This window comes from Lissotriton helveticus, chromosome 8 (assembly GCF_964261635.1).
Source record: "Lissotriton helveticus chromosome 8, aLisHel1.1, whole genome shotgun sequence".
In the NCBI taxonomy this organism is placed as follows: Eukaryota; Metazoa; Chordata; class Amphibia; order Caudata; family Salamandridae; genus Lissotriton; species Lissotriton helveticus.
Window position 1 is genome coordinate 1706237559 of NC_136069.1, and position 26717 is coordinate 1706264275.

At 45.4% G+C, this 26717-nt stretch overlaps 1 long non-coding RNA gene across 1 annotated transcript in view; it reads left to right on the forward strand.

Annotated features, from left to right (window-relative positions):
* Positions 1-26294, forward strand: part of LOC144772161 (uncharacterized) — a 41438-nt gene extending 15144 nt beyond the window's left edge. The window contains exon 2 of the long non-coding RNA XR_013599675.1: positions 26085-26294. This is a non-coding gene — a long non-coding RNA (uncharacterized LOC144772161). The remainder of the gene's footprint in view (positions 1-26084) is intronic.
* Positions 26295-26717: the final 423 nt, after the last annotated feature.

Here is a 26717-nt window from a genome sequence, read left to right on the forward strand (position 1 = left end):
TTCACAAATCATATATAAGGTTTGCGTTGCACTTGCATCATGTTGTGTGGTGCAAGAGCGATGCAAACCGTCTCATAAATAGCCCACCTGGAAACGGAGGGACATTTTTACAAAGAGGCGTTATGCCACGCCAAGTGGCTTAATGCCGCTTTGCAAATAAGGAGATGGGAATATGGGCAGCAGGATGTCGCTAACGCTGACGTTCTGTTGGCGATATCCTCTTGTAGATATACCCCTAAGGTCAGTGGGAGGGGGACTCAGTAAGCTGGCTGGTATCATCAGGATTAAAACAGGCGATTTCAGCATCGGCATGGAATTTATGTTACTCTGGAATTTAAAACACTTGGTGACCAGAAGGAATTCGATAACATACAGCATGAAAACAAAATGTACCTACATTTTAGTACCACATTGGCAGAATGTTCTGTGTCAATGGTGGTGAAAGTCTCCTGCACCAACACATACATTGGATTTCTTTAAAATTGCATTTGTGTGAATCCCTCATGAACTTTCCTGTCATGACTTAAGTAATTCCTATGAAAATTGAAGTATATATATATATTACCTACTGGCGGTCGCCAGTAGGCATATATAGTTAGGATTTTTTCTCTATGGGTTTTTTGAAAATTCTATGTCTAATAACTTTGGCGTTTGTGGACGGAATTGGCTGAACTTTTCAGGAAAATGGCACATTTTGTTTCTGAGCAGCCCCTGGAAATTTGGGGGGGGTTCGTCAAGGGGGGGCCGAGAAAAAAGGGGGGTCCCAAAACGTGTTTTTAACATTGAGTTTTCCATAGGGCGGTTGGCCTCACTTTTAGGCCGAACGGCTGAATGGATTTGCACGAAACTTGGCAAAATTGTAGGGACTGGTAGCCCGATGTGCCTTTTGTAGGTCTCAATATATGTGCTTCAGTGGATTTTGAGAAATTAACGTTCAAAAAAAGATATATATCTGTAACAGCGGACCAGGCAGCGCTCCGGTTCGCGGACTTTACGCGTTACGGAGCTTTGTGAAGCGAAGCTGATTGGTTCTCCGGCGTCTGTAAACATTCCAAACAGTCCGTAGCGGCCGCCATCTTGTCTCTCGGTAGGATCGAGAGACAAGAGGAGGCCAAAGCGAAGGGGCAAATGACCATAAGGGGGCATAGTAGATCCTCCCTGACCCTCTAGGTTTGATGTGGAGGTTTTAAAAGGGCCCCGCGGGGCAAAAAAAAATAAAATAATAATAATCGAACGGCTGAATGGATTTGCACGAAACTTGGCAAAATTGTAGGGACTGGTAGCCCGATGTGCCTTTGCTAGGTCTCAATATATGTGCTTCAGTGGATTTTGAGAAATTAACGTTCAAAAAAAGATATATATCTGTAACAGCGCTCCGCTTCGCGTACTTTTCGCGTTACGGAGCTTTGTGAAGCTGATTGGTTCTCCGGCGTCTGTAAACATTGCAAACAGTCCGTAGCGGCCGCCATCTTGTCTCTCGGTAGGATCGAGAGACAAGAGGAGGCCAAAGCGAAGGGGCAAATGACCATAAGGGGGCATAGTAGATCCTCCTTGACCTCTTAGGTTTGATGTGGAGGTTTTAAAAGGGACCCGCGGGGCAAAAAAAAAAATAATAATAATAATCGAACGGCTGAATGGATTTGCGCGAAACTTGGCAAAATTGTAGGGACTGGTAGCTCGATGTGCCTTTGCTAGGTCTCAATATATGTGCTTCAGTGGATTTTAAGAAATTAACGTTCAAAAAAAGATATATATCTGTAACAGCGCTCCGCTTCGCGGAGATAAAATTATCTCTGTATTACCTAGCTGTTGCTAACACCAGTTAGCGACCGCTAGTAGGAGATAGCGACCATCTTGGGCCCCACTTTGCATGTGAGTGATATTTATCACTAATGACATGCAAAGTGGGCATGCCAAGATGTTAGCGACTGGAAACAGTCGCTAACATCGCTATCTCCTATTACCAACTTTTGGAAATATTCGCGATAAGCGCAAATATCTCCAAAAGCTACCACCTGCCCTGAGCAGTTCTTAGCCATGTTATCCAATGGGAGGTGGATAACATGGCTAAGAGCATTAGCTCGGTAATGCATGAATATCGCTGAGTTTTCAGCGATATTAATGCATTGCGGTCGTTTTTTATCGTATTTGCGATAAACCTTGATAATAGCAAGGTTTATCTGCGATAATTTCTGACGATGCTTAGCGGTAAAAAATTCGTTGCTAAGCATCGTTAGGGATAAATATCGCTTAACTTTGGTAATATGCCCCAACGTCTGTTAACGTTCGATTCGAAGGAAATCAGGAAGTGTTGAAAAACATTGTCTGCGCCATCTTGCCTTTTTTCAAATGCCACACTTTTGTCGTGCACGGCAGTCATTTTAGATGCCTTGACCAGACCCACTCTGTGCACGCTGTCGATCCTTAGCATGGCTCCCCACCCTCGCAAGCATCTCACCCAGGCAGTGGTCACCCCCGCTCTCTGTCTTATGCATGGGTAATAAACCACCCCCCATCTGCGCTGCTCTTCCCTGAGAATCACACCCTGTGCCCGCCCGACACCTCCCTTTCGCCCTATTCACTACCGCACCCTCTGACACTCCTTTTCCTCTGTGTCCGATTTACCAGGCCGGTCCTAGGGTATCAGCTAGCCCTGCAGATGTAGTTTATGGCCCCAGCTGTAAAGAATCACCCCTCTTCAAAGGAGTTATAGTAGATCAAGGCCCACACTCGATGAGATCCGTCACAGCAGACGCGTTCCTATTATCTGAAAACCATCCTGTATTGTGATTGGGGAGGGGACCGAGCCTGAAGCGGAAGATTCCAGGGATGACTCTTTGTACATCAAAGTTTTTACAATTATGTGTCACATTAAAAATATATAGCACTCCAACAAAGTAGTAAGATTATAAAACTTTAATAACTTATAAATATATAGAACAAAACAAAAACAGTAATAACATATAAACATTTTTAGGGAAAAACAACGAAGTAGCGGTCGGCTGTGCGAATAGTCCCAACGCAGCACAACGTCCAGATTTCTGGACGGCACCCAGGTGATGTTGCCTGGGTGCCGCACTGATTTCGGCATCCGGCGTGGGGCGTCGCGGGGGGTGGGTCATCAGTAGCAAACTGTTGTGCGAATAGTTCCAAGGCAGCAGAACGATGGCACCAAGGTGATGTCCAGTAAGTTGCCGCACTGGTTTTGGTATCCTACAATGCTGCTCCGAATAACGGCGTGGGGCGCCCCGGGGGGGGGGGAGGCGGCGTGAACGGGCCTCTCCAGGTGGAGTCTCGTCTGTTGTAGTGGGGCGCCCCTTTACCGTTTCAGTTGCCATTCCGTCCGCTTTTGGTCCACTGTGTCAAAAGCCGCAATTTAGCTGAGTTGCACCCACTCTTGCGGTGCAGCGATAGGCGGCTGTCACAGGACTCTCAAAATGGCGGCAGGCTGTTTCCTTTTTGGGCCTGGTCCACTGAAATGGCCCTGGGACACCTTGGAAATCGGACGCTTGTCTGCTAGGTCTTGGACCCCATTCTCGAAAGCGTCCCCTCCGCCTTGATGATTCATCAAAAGTTTTGGGGGCCCCCGACTCCTGCAGGCTTCTGGTGGGGAGCGGCTGCCATGATTGCTCGCGGAATGACCACGACGGAGCCACGAGATGGTGGTGCTTTCATGGTGACGCCAGCTTCAGTCTGAAACATCCAGAAACAAGGTGGGGCTTTCATCGTTTGGGAAAAAAAAAAAGTTTTCATCCAATGAAAAGTGTTATTTTTAGGTCATATGATCAAGCCTTCCATCATTAGGAAACCAAAAGTAAAATGAACCAATGAAAAGTTTTATAAACAAGTCACATGACCTGTTATGCGGCATAGGGTATAAAATGCGGAGAAAATACGTTGGCACGTGAGGCGGCGTCAGTAGCGGACCGATGTGCGAATAGGCCGAAGGCAACACAACGCGCCAAGATCCGGATGGCACCGAGGTGGTGTCCAGCAAGTTGCAGCACTGGTGTGGCCATCCTACAATGCTGAAAGTCGGCGTGGGGCGCCCCGTTGGCCTGTGAGTTCGCGTCAGTTGCGGACCGATGTGCGAATAGGCCGAAGGCAGCACAACGCGCCAAGATCCGGATGGCACCGAGGTGGTGTCTAGTAAGTTGCCGCACTGGTGTGGCCATCCTACAATGTTGAAAGTCGGCGTGGGGCGCCCCGTTGGCCTGTGAGATGGCGTCAGTAGCGGACCGATGTGCGAATGGGGCCAAAGGCAGCGCAACAATATTTTCTGAATAGAAGACACCACAAGGCGCTGAGATGCCAAGATCCGGATGGCACCGAGGTGGTGTCTAGCAAGTTGTGGCACTGGTGTGGCCATCCTACAATGGTAAAAGTTGGCGTGGGGCGCCCTGTTGGCCTGTGAGATGGTGTCAGTAGCGGACCGATGTGCGAATGGGGCCAAAGGCAGCGCAACAATATTTTCTGACTAGAAGACACCACAAGGCGCTGAGATGCCAAGATCCGGATGGCACCGAGGTGATGTCTAGCAAGTTGCTGTACTGGTGTGGCCATCCTACAATGCTGGAACTCGGCGTGGGGTGCCCCATTAGCCTGTGAGATGGCGTCAGTAGCGGACCGATGTGCGAATGGGGCCAAAGGCAGCGCAACAATATTTTCTGAAGAGAAGACACCACAAGGCGCTGAGATTCGGTTACCACCGAGGTGATGTCTAGCAAGTTACCGCACTGGTGTGGCCATCCTACAATACTGCTCCGAATAACGGCGTGGGGTGCCCGAAGGGGGCGGGGGGAGGCGGCGTGAAAGGGCCTTCCTAGGTGGAGGCTCGTCTGCTGTAGTGGGGCGCCCCTTTACCGTTTCAGTTGCCATTCAGCTGAGTTTCGGCTGCTCTTGATGCTACAGCGACAGGCGGCTGCAACAGGACTCTCAAAATGGCGGCCTGTTCTTTGGATTTGGGCCTGGTCCACTGAAATGGCCCTGGGACACCTTAGAACTCGGACTCTCGATTTTTTTTCCTTTCCTGTACATGCAAAAAAAGGTAAATGCCCGGTACGTTACACACTTCATCTGCCACGATGTACTCTCCAGAGGAACCGAAAAACTATACCATGCATTGTCATATGGAGAGGTGGCACCAATTAATTATAGTGCTGCATAAAAGAGAGATTTGGAGGAGAACCCCCGACCTGCCAGTACATTCATCAAAGAAGTGGCACTGACAGCATCAGAGGCAAGGGAAACGGTCCCAAATATTTAGAAGAACTTTGGAAAGATTAATCATTTGAGATGTCATCAGTGATGTCATCAGTGATGTCACTGACCATGTCATGAATGATGTAATATGTGACATCATCAGCAGTGGATTGCGGGTGCGCGATATATAGTTAGTGCAACTAACTATATATGGAATTTCAATGGTTTTCTGTGAGTAAAATAAGGTTTTGTAAATGCTAATTCCTAACGATATATGGTCTATAACCTATTTTTTTTTCAGTGAATTTTCAAGGTTTTGTAAATGCTAATTCCTAACTATATATGGTCTATAACCTATGGTTTTTTCAGTGAATTTTCAAGGTTTTGTAAATGCTAATTCCTAACTATATATGGTCTATAACCTATGGTTTTTTCAGTGAATATATATATATGTACACATATATGGTTGCTGTGAGTTTACTGCTTCCTACCTGAGAGTGTTGTTTGGAATAATGTGAGGGTTGGGTCTCTAGTGCTTGTTTGGAAACACCCCCTTAAGCCCTGGGCCCCATAGCCCAGGTTGACCAATGTTCTGTGTTTTTGTAAAAAAGAGCCAGCGGCTGATGGAACCTAAGACCCCCTTTAGCTGAAGGTGTTAGAGTTGGAGATCCTGCTGGACTGAGGGTATAGAACTCTGAGGTCCTGCTGGACTGAGGGTATAGAACTATGAAGCCCTGCTGGACTGAGGGTATAGAACTCTGAGGTCCTGCTGGACTGAGGGTATAGAACTATGAAGCCCTGCTGGACTGAGGGTATAAAACTCTGAGGTCCTGCTGGACTGAGGGTATAGAACTCCGAGGTCCTGCTGGACTGAGGGCATTGAAAGCAGAGGTCCTGCTGAACTGCAGTTGTTGAGTACTGAGGTCCTGGTAGACTGAGTGTGTTAAAGACTAAAGTCCTGCTGGTCGGTGCATGTTGAAGACTGAGGTGTTGCTATGAGTTACATAACACAGATCTCACAAACATGATTAAAATATGCATTGTTTAATTTTTTGTCCTGTTTTTGTGTCAGGTGCTGGAACATGTGCACAGCTATGTGTGCCCAATCAACCATGTCCTGAGGTGGGCAAAACGTGCGAAAGGAACGATTGTGGTGGCTGGAGCTGCGTATCTCCAACAATGGGTGAGTGATCATGGAATTAGGTGGAAGGAGACTGAGGGCTGATGAGAGATTGACTGATTACTCATTTTTTATTAATTGGTTTTAAGACTTATGAGGAGAGAGGGATTAAGAATGTAGACAGGTACCTTCACAGCTCTAACATGGATATGGAGCCTCAGTCAAAACTGGAAAAGCCAAAGCCAAAAAATAAGGAAGCAAAGTGTCTCAAAAGCGACACCATCTGTGTTGTGACCTTTCTAAGCATCGCCAACATGGTACAACCTGATCCCTGAAACACAGTGAGACTCTAAAACACAAGCAGGTACACCACTCACTCTTGGACATATATACAAACACAATACACATTGACCTGTTTAAGCCCAATCTTCTTAACTGTGAAAGGCGTGTTTGTAGATAGCATCTGGAAGAGGCATTGCCCATCTGTAGAACTACTGTTCACCAACCAATCCTGGATGTGGAGGGCCTTCTTGAAGTTGAACTCCCTGAAGACAAGGTTCAGCCTGAGCGCCTACAAAAAGAAACACTCTTAAGTAAAAGAATGTTTCACAGAAATGCATCCTTCCCTACTTCCACACCAGGTTCATCAACTGGGTGTTCTGCTCCATGACTCTCAACACTAAGGGCCAGATGTAGGTAAATAGCATTACCGATTCGAAAATACAGAATTTTACCCATTCGGTATTTTCAAATCGGTAAATGCTATGTAGCAAATTATTCGCTAAAAATTACCGAATCGCTAAGATTGGGTATTTACCGAATCTGTATTTACCGATTTGGTAATTGTCATTCATTCCAATGGGCCTGGAGGCCCATAGGAATGAATGTCAATTACCGAATCGGTAAATACCGATTCGGTAAAAGGGGGAATACATTGAAGGGTGGCAGGGTGTCACTTTGACACCCTGTTGCACCCCTCAATTGTGTATGGGTGCACATGTTGCAGACATACATGCCCTAAGGGCATGTATGTCTGCAACATGGCACTGAAGCAATTTGCATAAAATTGCTTTTTTTTTTTTGTTATTTAACACCAACTTGTAGTTGGTGGTAAATAACGAATCCTAACATGGGATAAGCACTCATTTATATGCTCCCTACATTAGGAATTTGGTAATTTACCGAATCAGTATTTAGGAAATCGGTAATTTACTGATTCCTTAAATTACCGATTCGGTAAATTACCGAATCCTTAATTTCGGCCCCTACATCAGAAAAGCCTAATACCGGTCAGTAACGGAACTGGTAATAGCCTTCCTACATCTGGCCCTAAGAAGAGAAGGGCAGCCTGGCCCCAGCTTCCACTCACCCACAATGCTGGTACATCTGTGCCAAGAGGCTTAACAGAGGCTCTGGAGATGCTAAAAAGGGAAAGGCATTGACGGGGCTTACAACCCGCACGTCTTTCGACACCCTATTCAGCCTGTCAGTCAGAACTTTGCAGATATACACAATATTACTTGAGTCTTGAAAAAGGGAAATGTAAAGAAAGGATTTTGTTAGGACAGTCACATTGAAAAAGCCTTTAATATGCTCAAAAGTATTTTTACCCAAGTCCCTATCTGGTATCATCTTGATTTGTCAAGACAGGTCTTTGTGAATGTTAATTGTAGAATCAAAGGTCTCTGAAAAGGAGAGTCAGAATGATGGTGTCCTGGAATATTCTATTTCTTTCATTCGTCCCATGTTGGTCTGAACCTGAACAAAATTATTTGATACTTGAAAGAGAACATTTGGTCATGAGATTGGCTTATACTGAAAGGAAGCACAGGCTATTGGAGCCTGAAGAGCCATTTGAGATTCAAATAGGTGCTCAGAATCTTAGCACTATCATGAGAAGCAAAGGTAAAAGCAATGGTCTTGACATGCAGGTGCCCAGCGGCTCACTGAACACAGCATCTCCAGATGTGCCACTTATCGGCCCATGCTCCTCTCCATGTCGTCGCACGGAGCCTCCAATACGCCTTAAACTTATATCCTCACACATTTCAATTAAAAAAAAACAGCTTTATTAAAAAGCAAACACAGACATGGTGATCTGCTGTCCTGAGTTGGCCACCATCCCTGTGTTATTTCCCATTCCCAATGAGTCGCAAATTGCAAGCGGGCTCATGAATATTGATGAGGCAGGTCCATTGCGACTCCATTTGGGAATCGCTAATGTGTCTGAGACGCATTAGTACATTTCATTTTGCGAGTCTCTAATTGCGACTCATAAAATGAAAAGTTCGTACATCGGGCCCTAGATCTTATCGCAGGCTGCCAATGTATGGACAGAGCATATTCAAAATCATCATTGTAATCTGCAAATGCACAAAGAACGAGGCCTCTTCTAGCTCCAGGGTTCAAACCAGGACCCGCTGCCCAGTCTGAGCGCTTAGATCCCCGGTTTCAATGTTTTTTAAAGTGCTGGAAGGGTTGTCACTGTTTTGGTGCCAAAGGCCCTAAAGAGCGGTCATCCTGTATCCAGACCTTTAAAAAAGACCGACCTTCGTGAGCTGCAATGGGGTGGGGCTGAAAACCCCTCTATTTGGTGACTGGGTTCAGCCCTCTGTCCAAGTATCTCCTTGGTCCATGCTTTTTCCTTTGGCCGTTGGGTGCCTAGCGAGAATTAACTGTGTAGTGCACTCCACACAATGGGCCCGATTCACAGAACGACCTTAAGACAGAATCCTAAACTTACTACTTTTGGAGTTAGGATTTTGTCTTTAGACAAACTTAGACAGACTTAAGACAGTCTTAAGTTAGGATTTAGTCTTAAGTCTTTCTTAAGACTGTCTTAAGACAAACTTAAGACAAAATCCTAACTTCTGTGAATGCCAAAAGTAGTAAGTTTAGGATTTTGTCTTAAGTTAGTTCTGTGAATCGGCCCCAATGTCATTAAACAAAATAAACAAATATATCCAACTCATGCTACACAACCCACTTCAGAAGAACCTGAGGCCCATCTTTAAGGAACCACTCAACCTGTAGAAATATGAGTTCATCGGTACCCCCCTTCTTTCCTGATTCTTACTTGCCGTCACTCTATACCCTTTCCATTGAACAGCGCAATGGGCCAGCTGTACAAAGCTCTTTTCAGCTCACAAATGTTTGGGACATGAAAAAAAGCACTTTTAAAATCAATAAGGCCCTATTTCCGATTCGGTAAGCTATTACCGAATTGCAACTTGGGTTTGCAAATCACTATCAGGAAGCGGCATGCTAAGGGTGCCCAGTCCTAATAATGAGTCCGGTCGCAAAACATTCATACTTTACAGACACTGTGAAGTAGGGGTAACTCAAATGCAAAGGGGAAGGGGTCCCTAAGGGAGCCTTCCTCTATGTGAATTTGGAGGCAAACATTTTCTAAGAGCAGGCTGCGCAGCCACGGACCACTGCCTACTCTTAAAAAATGAAAAGGAAACTTTTCAGTTTATTAAAAAAAATGCATTCTGTTTTCCTTTAACGGGGTATGTTTCATAACAAAAAGCTGCTTTTTGAAAAAGGCAGTCACAGACATGGTGGTCCGCTGTCCCCGGCAGGCAGCAACCCCTGTCAGTGTTGGCCTTTCCCAGTGGGTCGCAAATTGCGACCTGCTTCATGAATATTAACGAGGCAGGTCCCTTGCAACCCATTGGGATTCGCACGGTTGTACGCAGCTGTTTGCGATAGCCTCATCGCTATTAGGAAATCTCAAACGGAAGTCTATGTACAGCTGGCCCCATGTGCCTCGATAGCAAGGTTTGCTCTATGAAAGGACCCAAACATGTTTACATTTCTTTGGGTGTCATTCGATTTGATTGTGTATTCACTCATCAGTGTCTTCCCATGTGCTGGTGGGCTGCAGACGCGCTGCAATGGATGAGGAACCCATCCTGAGTCACCAGGGGGTCTAAGGCAATGCAAGCAACCTTGGGCTTATTCCAGCCCTACTGGGGCTCCTGGGTGAGGGACGGCTGGAGTACCAATGCCAGGCAGGTGCTCACCGGCCCTGAGTCAGGGCGCATCCTTCTCAGTTAGGGGACAGCCGCCACCTCCTGATGAAGAGCTGTGAGACACTTTGTGGCACTAGATAGAGCCCAGCTGTCTGGACAGACTCACAGGCCCCTTCTGTAAGGACAGACACAGACTAAAAAAGATGAGACTGAATGCATGCAGAGTTATCCCCTTTGCTTTGGCAGCACCATCTCAATTGCTTCCTTCCGCCATCTTGTTTGTCGCGATAGTTTGGGATATGATGCATTAGTTCTTATAAGCACCAGTGCACATAGGAGCTGATTACAAGGTGGGGTACCGCTCCACTTGTCACAGCTGTTCTAATATTCCCACACCCAGTTTTTAATGTCCTTTTCTTGCTTCTTTACTTTTTTCCCAGGAATATGTGCAAATTTGTGTAAGCTAGGCGAAAAATGTGCAGATGGCAAAAAATGCAAAAAAACATCTTGTGGCGGGACAGCATGCGCATGATGTGGAGGTGAGTGTGGATGGACAGTCCAAACTTGACAATAGCACAACAGAAGAACGGTTATGTTATGTTATGTTATGTTATATGGTCTCTTTTATAGCGCACGGCTACTCCAAGGAGTGTCCCGGCGCTTTGGCAAAGAGGGTGGTGGCTGGCCCAGGATAGGGCCCTCCCCTCATGTGTTTGTGTTAGTGGTGAGGGTTCCACTGTGAATACTGCTGCTTGAGAATGTTAATTTAGCAACTCCACCTTGTTCACAATACAATGGAAGAATGTGACCCACTGAAATACCATGAAACTCTTCAGTGAAAGCGCAGGAAAAAGTCTAGGGGGCATATTATCTAAGAAGTGCAATAAATACATTTATCGCTCACAATCCTATCGCCATCTATCGCCGATTTGCATCGGCCTGTTAGTGGCGTATTATCAATGCTCAGCTAACAGGCGATGTCCAAACCGGTGATAGATGGTGATAGTGAACATTATCGCGTGAAAACAAGCGATGTTTTCACCCGCTAATGTTCACCTTGTGAATATGGGGGGTTGATTCAGCATTGCAATCCACCCCCCCCATGCAAAGTATGGCTAAGACCCAAAAATAGCAGGCGTTGGGAGACCTGCGATAAACGAGTTTATCGCAGGTTTTTATCTCACAACGCCTATCACGGGCCGCCTTGAAAATAATGCGTTCCCACCTCTAACTACATTTTACATGTAGTTGGGCGTGGGAAAGCCCACTTTGCATGTCATTAGCGATGTTTATCGCTGACATGCAAAGTGGGGCGGTATGAGGCTTGAGGCAGGCGTTAGCATGCCCTTGTTGATAGGGCGCTGGAAGTATCACCGCTTTCTTGGCACAATTCGCCGAAAAAGCGCCGATACTTCACCTTGATAATATGGCCCTAGATCTTTAGTGGTCAAATGTAATATTTGCTGTCCTCTATTTCCAAAAGTTCTTTTTAGCTTGAATAAATAAAATATGTGCCCATCTGTTGGCCCCTAGTGTTAGATCATCCACCTGTGGTAAATAAATAAATAATACCCTATTTTTGAATGCATAAATGAATAACAGATAGCTCAATAAATAAGAGTCAAGATTCGAGGTAGTAGGAGTTTTGCAGGTTTAATACAGCATAAGGACAGGAACAGGACGACCTGCACGGGAATAGGATGGCAGCTGCCGGGGACAGGATCGGGACAAGGGAAGCATAGGAAGGAAGGAAGGATAACTTTTAATAACAGTACATGAGCATATATACATAACGCAAACACATAGCATTACATCGCAATAGGCGTAGCAGTGGGTGGAGCAGAAAGCGTGACGCGTAGCAGTCGCGAAAGATAAGGGTGAAAGTAGGTGTAACAGGGCGTATACATAGACATGTGATGCAAACGTAACAGAATATGTCATGAATGGGGCGGAACCCATGGAGGGGGCTACCTAAGGAGCCGGGACCTCTAACCTGATGGTGCGCGCAAACTGGCGATGACGTGTTACTAGGAGAAGCTGGGGGCTATGAACTCTGTGCTAGGAGCAGAGACTGAAGTCTGGAGAGTCAGGGCGACATGTACCTAAGCAGTATCTAGTATCTGATGTTTAGAGAACATGTTGATATAAACTAGAAGTTAGGAGGGGAAAGGCTAACAGACTCTAAGACTGGAGCATGCATTATTCTACATGTAGTGCGCGATGAAGAATATTAAATGACCACTAAATGCAGTATTTCTCTTACATGGAGACGTAGAGGCTAGACAATGACGGAAACTATTGATGCGATTCAGTAGCTTAGGAATGCAGAGAAAGAGGGCTGTACTGATAACTCGAATCATAACATACTCTTGGCAGACTCAGAGGCAGAGCCAAGCTGGGCCGGGCACTGCGATGCAGGAAATAAGTGAAGGGTCGAGGATACAGGTGGGGGCCGTATCGCTCCTCAGCGAGGCTTCAGGGGACAGGAGCTGAATCTGGTGTCCAGGCCCTTTTGAGGCCTAGAAACGGAGATTTTACAATGCATTAACGTGCACACTGAGAAACGTGGCAACGTAGCTTTACATAGGCCTGATATTCGTATTATTCACGAGAACTGGAAACTGGCATACTAGAGGTGGACACAACTATAATTGCGTCTTTAATCAAACATGGGGAATAACATATGCATATTAATCATGCACAGATAACATATGATGGAGGACGCGTAGGGACACAGAACATAGCAAAATTTTACTTTTCCACATTCCCTCCTTGTCACTACGTTTCCTTCAGGAAACATCAATATTCATGATACCATCTATCATTTCATACAGTATCATTTGCTCGTCTCGAATTTTCTTGGAACAGGATTTAGAACGGGGCTTGGGACTAGGAATACAAGAGGTAGCACAAATGCCGCAAATCGCAGGGCCACATTGTATACATAGGCAGCAGCTAAATATGATCGCTACTGCAATACCTAGAAAGGACAAGACTTTCCATCCCCAGGCGGAAATTATATTCCAGAACCAACCGGACCAAGTCCAGGTGCCTGGATTTTGGTGTAACAGATGGGCAATTTTATGAAGTCTGGTTATAGCTGAATAAACAGACGGCGCGTTATTTGGAATGAAAATGCAGCAACTAGATCCGATGACTCTACAGGCCCCGCCCCTATCGGCCAGTATGACGTCAAGGACGAGACGATTTTGGAGCACGACAATTCTCATAAAGGATTGTTCTTCGGTTAAATTACTTAGAGCAGAAGTAGTCTCAATTACTACTGCTTCGAGGGTTCTGGTTAATCTACGTATCAGTTTACTATTCACAACTGTACCTAAATAAGGAAAGACACCTTTATTGATATCTATATATTGTTCTAGAGCAGTTTCAGTATAATCGACAATCGGGAGGTTTCTCTTGTGTCTAGTATGTACTAGGTGGGAATTCCTATGGTAATCGGGTGGGGCTAGAAAAACCGGTGGCAGTAGGAAGGCAATGTAACAGGTTCCCTCCCAATCGAGGGGCAGACGAACATATGCGGTCTGACCACAAATAAAATAAGAATGACGTGAAGCTTTGAAAATAGATTTCCTACTGTCACTATACTTGACAATAGTAGTACAATCACTATGTCCTACATGTACGGAACCATTATTTCGGACACATAATTCGCCTTTGACTGGTAGTACTGAAATAGCAGGTAAGTCTGGAGTAGTATCAGACTGAACATTCAGGACCATGAAATTCGAAGAATAATTACCTAAATTATACACTTCATTTTCTAGATCTAACCCGGTTCTGTGGGGAAGACCTTGCTTGTCTGGAAAACATGTACTGTTAAGAAAAGACATATCTGTTGAGGACGACGTTAACGTGGACCATGCTCCACACGAACCATTATGTGAAAACGGATAAGGAAAGAGTGGCAGAACTCCCTTCGGCGTCTGGAAAGGGGGGAGTCGACCACACACCCAACAATTAGTGGCATTGCTGGTCTGGTGTGAATAATGTAACATGCGGATGAAAGTATTATTTCGCATAGCGAGGCGGTAAGAGAGTTCATGAGGAGGCAGATCACTAAACGTGTGCTCTACTGTAACATTAGAAGACGTATTTACATGAGAAACTGGAAAATACAGGTAAAAGGCATAACTGGTGCAGGAAATCATAATGCTGAGAAATAATATGAAACATAGAAAAACGATACATCGGATTGAGTTTTGACTAACTCTCTCACTATGGGGGTCTATTTTATACATGTCAGAAACAGTCTAACCATTTCACCTAGGGGAGGACTTAGACAATCAAACTGGCTGACTTATTTTACTAGACCGGAGTTTCAACTTATACTCCTGTTGCGGAGTTTTCTCTAACAGGGGAGGGTTTGTAGCAATGTCTTTTGCGGGACAGTCCTTAAGAATAGTACTTTGGCAGTCCTTCAAATCCTGGGAAATGTTCTTTGAGACCGGTTTCAGTCCATAAAACTTTTTCACGTGCGAAAGGTGCACCCAGCCTTTGCGACCCTCCAACTTCACGGCCGTACGGGTGGCGAGGAGGACCTGTCGGGGCTCCTTCCAGCGTGGCTCCAGCGGACTTGAGCGATCAAAATTGCGAATTAAGACCATGGATCCGGGAACGATTTCATGCGGTGCCACCTCGGTATTGTCTGGAAATGCGGCGGCAACCTGTGAACGACAAGAGTTGAGGGCAGACATCAAGGAAGCTAGGTAATCTGTCAGCATATTACTTGAAACATCGGTAATACTTCGGGGTCTAGGAGTACCCCACATGTTAGGGGGGCGGCCGAAAACGACCTCATACGGGGACAGACCTGATCTGGAATGTGCGACCATGCGCATATAGAATAAAGCGACTGGCAGAGCTACTAGCCAGTCCACACCTTTCTCTTTACAAATTTTTGTGATGCGAATTTTCAGGGTCTGGTTATGTCTCTCTACGAGACCTGCTGCTTCAGGATGGCGTACACAATGGAACTTCCACTGGTATCCTAACAAAAGGGAAACATGCTTCATTAACTCTGAGGAGAATGGCTGGCCGTTATCAGAATATACGACCCTAGGGAGTCCGTAACGGGGGAAGAACTCACGAACCAACTGCTTGGCAGTGGTCGCGGCTGTGTAATCTGGGACTGGATATGCCTCTGTCCACCTGGACAAAGCGCATACAACTACAAGGACATACTTGAAACCTCGACATCGCTCCATCTGAATATAATCCATCTGGAGGACTTCAAAAGGGTGGTCAGGAGGCTGGAATCCCCCTTGTTCCACCGGGACACTTTTACCTGGATTAAACTGACAACATATCATACAGGTACGGACTTTCTGCTTGGCTGCAGCTCGTAAATGCTTGTTGAACCAAATTTTCTGGATACTGTCTAACATAGCTTTTTCTCCTAAATGTGCTGGACTATGTGCGGTATTGATAATGACTTGAACCATAGAGTCGGGGAGAAACCATGTGGCTCTACCCTTCGTCACCCATCCTTGATCTGTCTGGACCCCTCCTTGTTCGGACCATTTCTTGATTTCATCGGGAGTAGCATGTAGCTGGATATCTATGACATCTTGAGTAGGATCCTTAACTGTCATACATGTAATCGGATCTGGAGTGTGTGTCATGTTAACTGGAATGTCTGGAGTCTGTGCTGTAAGCTTGGCTGTGCGATCTGCTAGATCGTTACCCTGGGAAATAATGTCAGTAACTTTCGTATGTGCTTTGCATTTCATGATAGCAATGGATGTCGGTAAATGTATGGCATCTAACAGAGCTTGAATAAGGAGACCATGCTGAATCTTGGTTCCATGAGAAGTCATGAAACCTCTCTCCTGCCAGAGCACTCCAAAGTCGTGTACGACTCCAAATGCGTAGCGTGAATCTGTGTAAACATTAACTTTCCGGTTCTTAGCGTGTATGCAGGCTTGTGTCAGAGCAACTAGCTCTGCTGCTTGAGCGGACAGGGTGTCAATACGGTGTGTCTCAATAACTTCGGTGTCAGTAGTCACTGCATATGCGGCGACTAGTTCTCCTGTACTTGTTCTCATACATGAACCATCCACATAAAGTGTCAGGTCGGGATCTGGTAATGGAATATCTGTCAGATCTTGTCTTGGCTTTGTCATGATGTTGACTACTTCCACACAGTCGTGTGTGTCCGGACTTAAAGTAACTGATGGTAACAGTGTAGCAGGGTTCAGGATGTTGCAGCGTCTGATTTCTATGTGTGGCTGGAACAGTGTCAATTCATAACCTGTTAAACGTGCGATTGTCAAGTGCTGAGTCTGTGTTCGGTTTAAAAGAACTTCCACGGAGTGTGGAACTTGTACTGTCAGGGAGTGTCCTAATACTATGGAATCACTTTGTCTGATAGCTAGTGCTGTGGCTGCAACTGACTTGAGGCACGCAGGCAGAGCCTGGGCTACAGGATCCAATGTGCTCGAAAAATAAGCACAAGGCTTGTATTGTCCTGCTTGATCTTGTGTGAGAACAGATAATGCTGTACCTTCACGTTCAGTGACGAAAAGTGTAAAAGGCTTACTGTAGTTCGGTGTAGCTAGAACTGGAGCTTGGCATAAAGCTTTCTTTAACTCATTGAAACTGAGTGTATGTTCAGATGTCCAAGGGAGGACAGACGATACGGCTGTCTCCTGTGTCGTTAACTGTATCAGTGGCTTGGCTAGAAATGCATACTGAGGAATCCATTGTCGGCAGTAAGAAGTGAGGCCGATAAAAGCACGTACCTCCTTCTGGGTCTTGGGCTGAGGAAGACTCGCTATTAACTGGATACGGTCAGGTGTCAACTGCCTACCCCTCTTGGACAGTAAGTGTCCTAAGTATACCACTTGCTGGACACAGAATTGAAGCTTCGAAGGGGACACCTTGTGCCCCATCTCGGCTAGGAAATACAGAACCGTCAGTGACGCTCGCTCGCAGTCACGTTCAGAGCGGGCTGTGACCAGTAGATCATCGACATACTGGAGCAGGGCAGTGTCAGTTGGCATGTGAATATTATCAAGCTGTCTCTTGAGTGCTTGACTGTAAATACTAGGACTTTCTGTGAAACCTTGAGGAGCTTGTGTGAACATATAGCTCCTTCCATTTAAACAAAATCCGAAAAGAAACTGGCTGCCTGGATGAATGGGAACACTGAAAAATGCGTTCTTGAGGTCGATTACAGTAAAGAACGTGGCTTCGGAATCAATGGCTGTCAATAAGGAAGAGATATCTGGGACAACTGGGTACTGAGGAATAATACATTTGTTAAGTTCTCGTAGGTCAATCACTAATCGATATACTGGGGGTGCATTTGGATCAGTACGTTTCATGACTGGAATGATCGGAGAATTGCATACATTGGAGTCAGTTTCTACAACTACTCCTTGAGCGATGAGCTCGTCAATAATTTTGGATAAGGCTGCTACAGCCTCAGGTGGCAATCTGTACTGTCTGATTCGTGGTAACACTACACCTGGCTTGAGAGTCACACGATGGGGTGTGATTTGCATGTACCCTACATCAGTTGGACCTTGCGCCCATAAATGCTGCGGAACATTAGACAATCTGGGATCAAAATCTCGTAATACATAGTGACCCTTAAAGTCACGCAGGAACAATCGTATTCCCTCTGGGGAACAGCATATAACTGCACCTAACTCTTTCAGTGTTTTAATGCCTAATAAATTCTCTGGACATGACTTAGTAAGTAACAGGTCAGTAGTACGGGACAATGGACCTACTTCTAGAGTAACTGGCTTTGATATTTCATTTACGATGGGTTTTCCTGAAAATCCAAGGGAAACATTTCTAGAGCCTGAGAGCGGAGCCCCTGGAACTTCGGCGTGACTAATTGTGGTCCTACTTGCCCCTGTATCAATCAAAAACTTTCTGTCTTTCCCTAATACTTGACTATGAACATAGGGACCTTCTTGATCTACAGGTATCTCGATGAGAGGCAAGCCTACCTCCCTCTCTAGGCTGTTTCATGAATATGGCTGGTACTCTGGATACTCAGACTGTGCATACTGATACATTTGCTGTGTAACATGCTGTGTTGCAGCGATGGGCTGCGGTGCTGTAACCGTCTGTGGTGCATTCTGTGGCTGAGGAATCTGTAAAACTTGTTCTTGTCTAGGCGGACGTGGTCTTTCTTTAGTCTTACCAGTAGCTATGTTGTGTTTCAGAACTGTACACTCGTTTATAAAATGACCTGGCTGTTTACAATAATTGCAGTTCCCTTTAACGGGAGCTGCCGGATGACTGGCTTGATTCGGACCCCTCTTCTGACTGTCTTGAGGAACAGATTGTGCAACTAGTACTTTCATTTTCGTGTCTTTCATACGCTTTCTCTCGTGTTCTTGCTCTTCTCTGATTCTATTCTGGTGGTATTGGAGCATCTGTAACATCTGGGACGGGGTATTAGCTTGCCAGGTACTTTCGACTTTCAAAACTCGATTCTTAATTTGTGGACTTGAATTCTCGACTAATTTAGTAACAAAAAGGTGAGGGTATGACTCACTACTTGTCTTGAGGCCACTGTTGATGCTAAAACATTTCTAAAATCTAGAATAAAAATCACTAATGTCTTCGTCTTGTTTCTGTTTACAGGCTGAGATTGCATCCCAGTCTTCCTTTTTCGTTGTTAACAATCTGGGTAAAACTTGAATCAATAATTCAGGTAATTCTTTACATTTCGCTCCAAGACCGGTACCTGGTACTCGTGCCTTATCTTCAGCTTCTAGAACTGCCCAATCGATCTTTTTCTCTCCCACCTCCCATTCTTTTTCCTTGAGCTTTTCATACACCCCTGCGGGCAACAGAACCTTTAACATTTTAATTATATCTGGATACGTGTATTCTCCCATACGGAGCATGTCTTTTAATTCTCGATGGAACCCTGCTGGATCTTTATCATGACAGGGAATTAATTTTTTCATCTCTAAGAGTTCCATCTTTGTGATCGGAGTGTAAACAAACACTCGTTCTAGTTCGCCACCCGTTCCTCTAACTGGGTGGACTTCTCGTAACGGATTCTGTCTCTCCATGTAAAATGGTTTACTTTCTGGGGGTGAGACGTGAACAAAATGCGGGTTCAAAAACGTTCTATATTTGTGACGCTGTTCTAGAATGACACTAATTAAATCGGTACCTAGACCTTTCCATCTATACTGGAGTAACTCGTTTAGGATATCATGTAACGGGCCTGGATCAGAGTGCTGACCCTCATACAATGTAATGAGGTGCTGAATCATATACATACCCGCCAGTCGTTGCTCGGCTGGGGGCATTTTCAGAAACATTTGTGCCACTATTTCGTCTGGAAAAGTGGTAGAATCAGTAGTCCATCGGACTGCTGATCGGGCTAGTTCTTGTTCATGCATAGTACTTAACTCACTGTAACCGATTCGTGATTTCAGAATGTGATCGGTAGCTTGAAACACTTGTTCTAGAGAACCTTGTTCTGGTGCTGGATGATGGAAAGTAGACTTGTGTTCTAGGCGTAAATGGCGATCTGGAAATCTAGATTTTCCTACATACGCTATTCTGGCGGGATTCTCGTCCTCTACCTCTTCAGTATCAGAGTTACTTTCTTTCTCGCTTACTTGTGCTGCTTTACGCTGTTCGTGTAACTTTATTATTTCTTTACGGATTTTCTTGTACATACTCTCCATAGCACCGACGGTCTTGTGCTTACCCTCGGCTATATTATCACTCCACCTTGTCAGGATTTTCATTTCGGCCGGATCTTTAGACGGGTAATCTTGTTCTCTTATTAGACAGTTAATCAGAAACTTTAATATCATGAGCTGGATCTCGGCTTTCCTTTGAAACATGGCCTCGCTAATGCTTTCTGGATCATCCCCTGTACGGATGAAACGATATATTCTGTCTAGGTCTTCTTTCATATTCGGTAGGGTGACTAGATACTCGGCCACCTTTCTTACGCGAAATGAATATAAAACCATATTATCCTCGCCTGGGACTGGATCATAGCCGCATTCATTAAGGGCTTTTCTTATTTCTGCTACAGTCTGATGTCTGGGCGTACGCTGTGACGCTTGTGCATGTAATTCGGCTGACGTTAAACGCTTATGTGGCGGCGGGGTCTGAGGAGGACCTCCTCCTGCGGCCCCTAAACTAGAATCGTCGACTGATCCTCTTCGTACTAGTGTGGCAGGAAATTGAAATGCGGGCTGAACTGGTATGGCGGGCTGGACCAGGGGGGCCGTAGCAGGTACTGCAAGGGGTACCCCGGTGTCTGGAGGAACGGGAAGTGCCTGATTTGCAGGGACTGGCGGAGCGCGAACAGGATTTGCATATTCTGGGACTGTGTCGTCCAAATAGGACGAAATGAAAATATCAGCTGCGGTCTGTTTGTGACGTAGCTTGGTCGGAACTAATGGTGGCGGAAAGTTACTGGATGCCTCCGGGGTCGCTTTTGGCAGGCCCTCGGCAAGAAGAGGATACATACCCTTAATAAGAGCATGCCTCTGTCTGTCTGACTGTTCGGTTTTAACTTGTTCACCAATCTCGATTAATTCCCTTTCTTGGGCTCGTTCTAAGGATTCTCTACTTAATTCTGACTTTCTGATTTCTTTTTCGGTTCTTTTATGAGATTCTTTGCGCCATAACTCGATGGCATCTTTCTGTGACTGTCTGGCTTTCTTTTTCCATAATGCTTCTTCTACTCTCATGATGCACTCGGCATCCCATGTGCCTGACACAGGCCATCTGTACTTTTCCTCTAACTGTTTGGTATACTCGACCCATAAATCTAGATACAATATGGCACTTATGCCATGCCTCTGATACATAAAATGACCTGGATTGTCCCTAGGCGGGACAGGAACTGCTGCTTCCAGCAGACCCTTTCTAGTTTTTAACTGACGTAACTTGGAAAACAAGGGCATGACTGAACTGTAATCTAGACACAATACAATACACAATGAACACGATACTTATTCCCCATTCATACCACGACATTAAAATACATGAAGAACATTTAAAATAACAGTTCGAACAGAAATACCACCTGGAATACGGAACACAGTATACATGAATTTTCTCGAGAACAGAACTGACTAGAACAGAAACTAGATGCACTGCTGAAACAGTACGAAACTTACCGGTCTCATCAAGAGACACGTCAGGACCCGTATCCACCGGAGTGGACACTTCGTTTGTGGGCTTGTGTACCACCAACCCACGGACCAGAGTCAATTAAATTGACCCTGTCTAGATACTACCCCAGTAACGGTACTCACCGGGCAGCAAGAACGGAAGGCCTCGGACTGGACTGGACTGCTACGACGACGGACGACGAACTTCGGACTTCAGTTACGGGTGGACCTCCGGATACCTCGGACCTTGGACTCTCGGCCTGGGCTCTGGTCGGGACTTGCCGCGTTCCTCCACCGTCTCGTCTGGATGCTGGACCGCCTCCTCCGTCTCCTCCGTGGGCCTGAGGGATACTTGAAGCAGAAATATCTGCCGGTGCGCAGAAGAGTTCCGTCACGACTGCAGAGGGTCAGGGGGTCGGCGTGGCTTCACCGACGCGTGGGGAAAGGGCAAGTCCCTATTCGGGCGCCATTATGTGGTAAATAAATAAATAATACCCTATTTTTGAATGCATAAATGAATAACAGATAGCTCAATAAATAAGAGTCAAGATTCGAGGTAGTAGGAGTTTTGCAGGTTTAATACAGCATAAGGACAGGAACAGGACGACCTGCACGGGAATAGGATGGCAGCTGCCGGGGACAGGATCGGGACAAGGGAAGCATAGGAAGGAAGGAAGGATAACTTTTAATAACAGTACATGAGCATATATACATAACGCAAACACATAGCATTACATTGCAATAGGCGTAGCAGTGGGTGGAGCAGAAAGCGTGACGCGTAGCAGTCGCGAAAGATAAGGGTGAAAGTAGGTGTAACAGGGCGTATACATAGACATGTGATGCAAACGTAACAGAATATGTCATGAATGGGGCGGAACCCATGGAGGGGGCTACCTAAGGAGCCGGGACCTCTAACCTGATGGTGCGCGCAAACTGGCGATGACGTGTTACTAGGAGAAGCTGGGGGCTATGAACTCTGTGCTAGGAGCAGAGACTGAAGTCTGGAGAGTCAGGGCGACATGTACCTAAGCAGTATCTAGTATCTGATGTTTAGAGAACATGTTGATATAAACTAGAAGTCAGGAGGGGAAAGGCTAACAGACTCTAAGACTGGAGCATGCATTATTCTACATGTAGTGCGCGATGAAGAATATTAAATGACCACTAAATGCAGTATTTCTCTTACATGGAGACGTAGAGGCTAGACAATGACGGAAACTATTGATGCGATTCAGTAGCTTAGGAATGCAGAGAAAGAGGGCTGTACTGATAACTCGAATCATAACATACTCTTGGCAGACTCAGAGGCAGAGCCAAGCTGGGCCGGGCACTGCGATGCAGGAAATAAGTGAAGGGTCGAGGATACAGGTGGGGGCTGTATCGCTCCTCAGCGAGGCTTCAGGGGACAGGAGCTGAATCTGGTGTCCAGGCCCTTTTGAGGCCTAGAAACTGAGATTTTACAATGCATTAACGTGCACACTGAGAAACGTGGCAACGTAGCTTTACATAGGCCTGATATTCGTATTATTCACGAGAACTGGAAACTGGCATACTAGAGGTGGACACAACTATAATTGCGTCTTTAATCAAACATGGGGAATAACATATGCATATTAATCATGCACAGATAACATATGATGGAGGACGCGTAGGGACACAGAACATAGCAAAATTTTACTTTTCCACACACCTCACTTTGTCACGTGATATCTGCTAGCTTCAAAAGGAAACAAAGCTAAGACAGGTGGAGCCTGATTTCGAGTTTGGCGGGCAGGATACTCCTTTGCTAGTATGACGCCGAACCCCGTCCACACAGCCCTCGCTTGCACAGCTCATTTAGAGACAGCAGACCCTAAAGTTTCTGACGTCCAGCCTCATAGGCTCCATGGATGGACAGCTTACTTCAACACATAGATCATGTCGCTGAGCTCACAGCTCAGTAACGACACCATCATTTGGGATGTATGTCACTACAACGAATGCTTTTACAACGCATGCCATTACGACGCAGGTTTTACAACGCAAGTCGTTACAACGACTTGCGTTGGGGGGTGCTGGATAGTGAATAGTTTAATTTACTATTCCTACTCCAGTCCCCGTGGATAGTAGGGAAGGTGTTGGATAGTAATTAAACTATTCCCTATCCTAGAGCGCCCCCCAGCGCAATTCATTGTAATAACTTGCATTGTAAAAGTTGCGTCGTAATGGTAGTGCGTTGTAAAAGTTGCGTTGTAAAGGATGTTTCCCCATCATTCCCCATCATTTGTAAGTGATAGAAACCACAATCAGCATTTGTGTTGTCTTTGATTTTCTGTCTTCTTTAGCCTGCCAACACGTGTTTCGTCATGTAGGGATTAACCCACGACTTTTCCAGGGCTAAAAGATATAAAGAACAGCAGAGATCCGGTTGCAGTGTGCTTATATATGTCAGCCCCACTGCATCTGTGACATTGTGTCATATTGATTTACAGCTCCTAGTGCAAAACGTACGCTGAAACTCATGCTATCGTGTTTTTACATTTCATTTCGTCGTTGTTAAAAAGATCACCCCATTTGGACCCTACCAGCCATTTTAAACTATCAGGGCGCCATAGTGAATCAAACAAAGGGCCTTATTTATGAGGCCTTGCGACAGTTTTGCGCTTCTGATGCATCACTTTTTGTGACGCCTCGGTGGCGTAAAACATGCCTCCTGTTGCGCACTATTTACAAAGTGACGCATCTAAGCAGATGCGTCACTTTGAAAACCCCTGCGCTACATTATACCTGTGTTAGGTATAATGTATGCAGGGTGGGCGTGCCCACGTAAGTAAGCCTTGTAGAAGTGACGCAGATTTCACTGCGCCACTACTAGGACACAAATACGTCAATTTCTTACGCCTGCCTGACTGCAGGCGTAAGACTGACGCAGACCCTTTCACATGGGGCTTGCCCCATGTGAAAGGACACATTGCTGGAGTTGCGTCACTTTTGTGACACACTCCAGCAAAGCGTCAATTTCGCGTCTCCAGATACATCAGAAATACTGACATATCTGTAACTCCTTGTGACATGATGCGTCATACAGTCAATATGACGCATCATTAGTGTCGCAAGGAGGGCGCATTGAGAAGTGACGCATCACTGCTTTCACGCCACGATGCATCACATCTCATAAATGAGGACCACAGTGTCTGTTGTTTTGTTTATAAATTATATCCCGTGTTAGAAATCCTATCTTCTTTAAGTTAACACAACAATATTCTTATTGATCAACAAACTTATGAGTATGTCCCACCTGTATCATGAACGAAAGACAATTTGCAGGAGCCAGTGCTCCTCTGATCCAAATCTCGTGTCTATGCTTCGGCAACAATCCAAAGTGTGCCCAGTGATTTTACCTTCTCGCCTCACCTGAAGAGGCGAATGCAACGCCCATGGAAACGCCTCCCCAACAGAGAGTAATGCAACACAGCGATATACACAGCATTGCATTACGCGAGAATTAAGAAGCCACTCAGGGCCACACAAAGTGGCCATCCGTGGCTTCATAAATCTCTCTTTTAATTTGCATCGCTCATGCACCATGTTGTTTGGGGCAAGAGCGGCGCAAAGGGGCTCGGTAATATGTCCCCAAGTCCTCATGAGGTCTTTACCACACAAAAACCCTTCTTACACAGAGCAGATGGAAATTGTGAAGAATGTAAGAAATACAATTATTTTGACCTTTAGAATATTTCACAGATACTATCCTCACAAAAATTCAAATGTATTTAAATATTTATAAAATGTATAAGATATTTAGCTACCCAAAAGAAGGAATAAAAGAAATAAACTTGCACAATAACAATGCTAAATATGTAAACAACCAGGAGACCAAAATATCTTAGGAGTTCAATCAAAACTTTACAATGCTCACCTGTTCCCAGACATAGCCATGTCTCTGCATTGGTCCTTGAGCCAAAGGCGACCGGCATGGACAGATCCAGTGTGAAAGACTTGCCTCCAATCTGGGTCCAGACAGTGACTATCTGTTCCCTGGGTGTGAATTTGTTGGACACTGACACCGGCGCCCCGCATATTACAAGTGCAGAGTAACACAGGACAGGAGCTACACACAGACAGCAGAGCTCACCAAGAAACAGGCAGGTGAGCACAAGAAACATACTGATTCCAACTGCCCATCAACAGCATCCTCAACATCTCTGTGAGATGAGATCAGACAAGGGGACACTCAAGACCTCAGTCCATTTCAGATGGAGAACCACTTGCTAGAGAAAGTATTTTAGATCATCAGAGGTGTCCCCAGACCACTCTGGAGTAAAACCAACCTTCATTCAGTCATGACTTTCAATGAGGGTACAAGAGTGTCTCAGACACACACTCAAGTCCACAGGACAAATATTTCAGCCCAGTAAAAACTGTGGCAGGCAAGTCATGAAAGGGTAGAAACATGCCTGTAATGGGGACTTCTGTATCTGACAGACAGAGGTACACCACTTTTCCTAATGACAATAAAACCTATGTGGATGTGCCAGCTTGGGATACACCTTGGAATTCACCTGTGTGAGATGCTGTGGGATTCAAGTGAATGACTGGATGTTTGCTTATTGAATCTAATGCTGCCACTCATGGTCTTTTGTTAATTCTGTCCTTCCCTTTCAGGCTGATGGGGCCGCCTGGCATGTCTCTTTCCCTCCAAGGATGCCACCTTCTAGCAGTCACTGGCTCATCCCTGAGTGGATGATCTCTAGGACGACGTCTTCGTGACAACAGAGGATATACCAGTGGTTGCACTATTACTGTATACTGCTTCATTATGATGTTACTTGGTACCCTGTTGTGGAGTATGTATAATAAAGAGACAGTCAATAATGTATGCCTCTTTCTATTTAACCACTTGGGAGCTAGTAAACAAACCTCCCCAGTGCTGCGCTGTCCATTATCCGGTGCTGAACTGGACGTCCAGCGGTCGCACGCAGCACTGGGGAGGTAGTGCCCGTGACGACCGTTGGCCGACGGCAGCACTTAAGGGGTTAATAAACTAGCAATTTTTATACGTCATGTTTATACATATATACATATTCACTAAGAAAAACAAAGGTTCCAGGGACGTTATAGTTAGGCTCAGATTTCACTCATACAAAATGTGAGATCACTCATGATATGGTCAATGACATCACACATGACATTCCAAATGACATCACTGATGACATCATCCTGTGATTGTTGGTGTTTTCCTAAAGTGTTAAACATATATACTAAGGTACCAGAAAAGTTGCATTAGTATAATTTGTG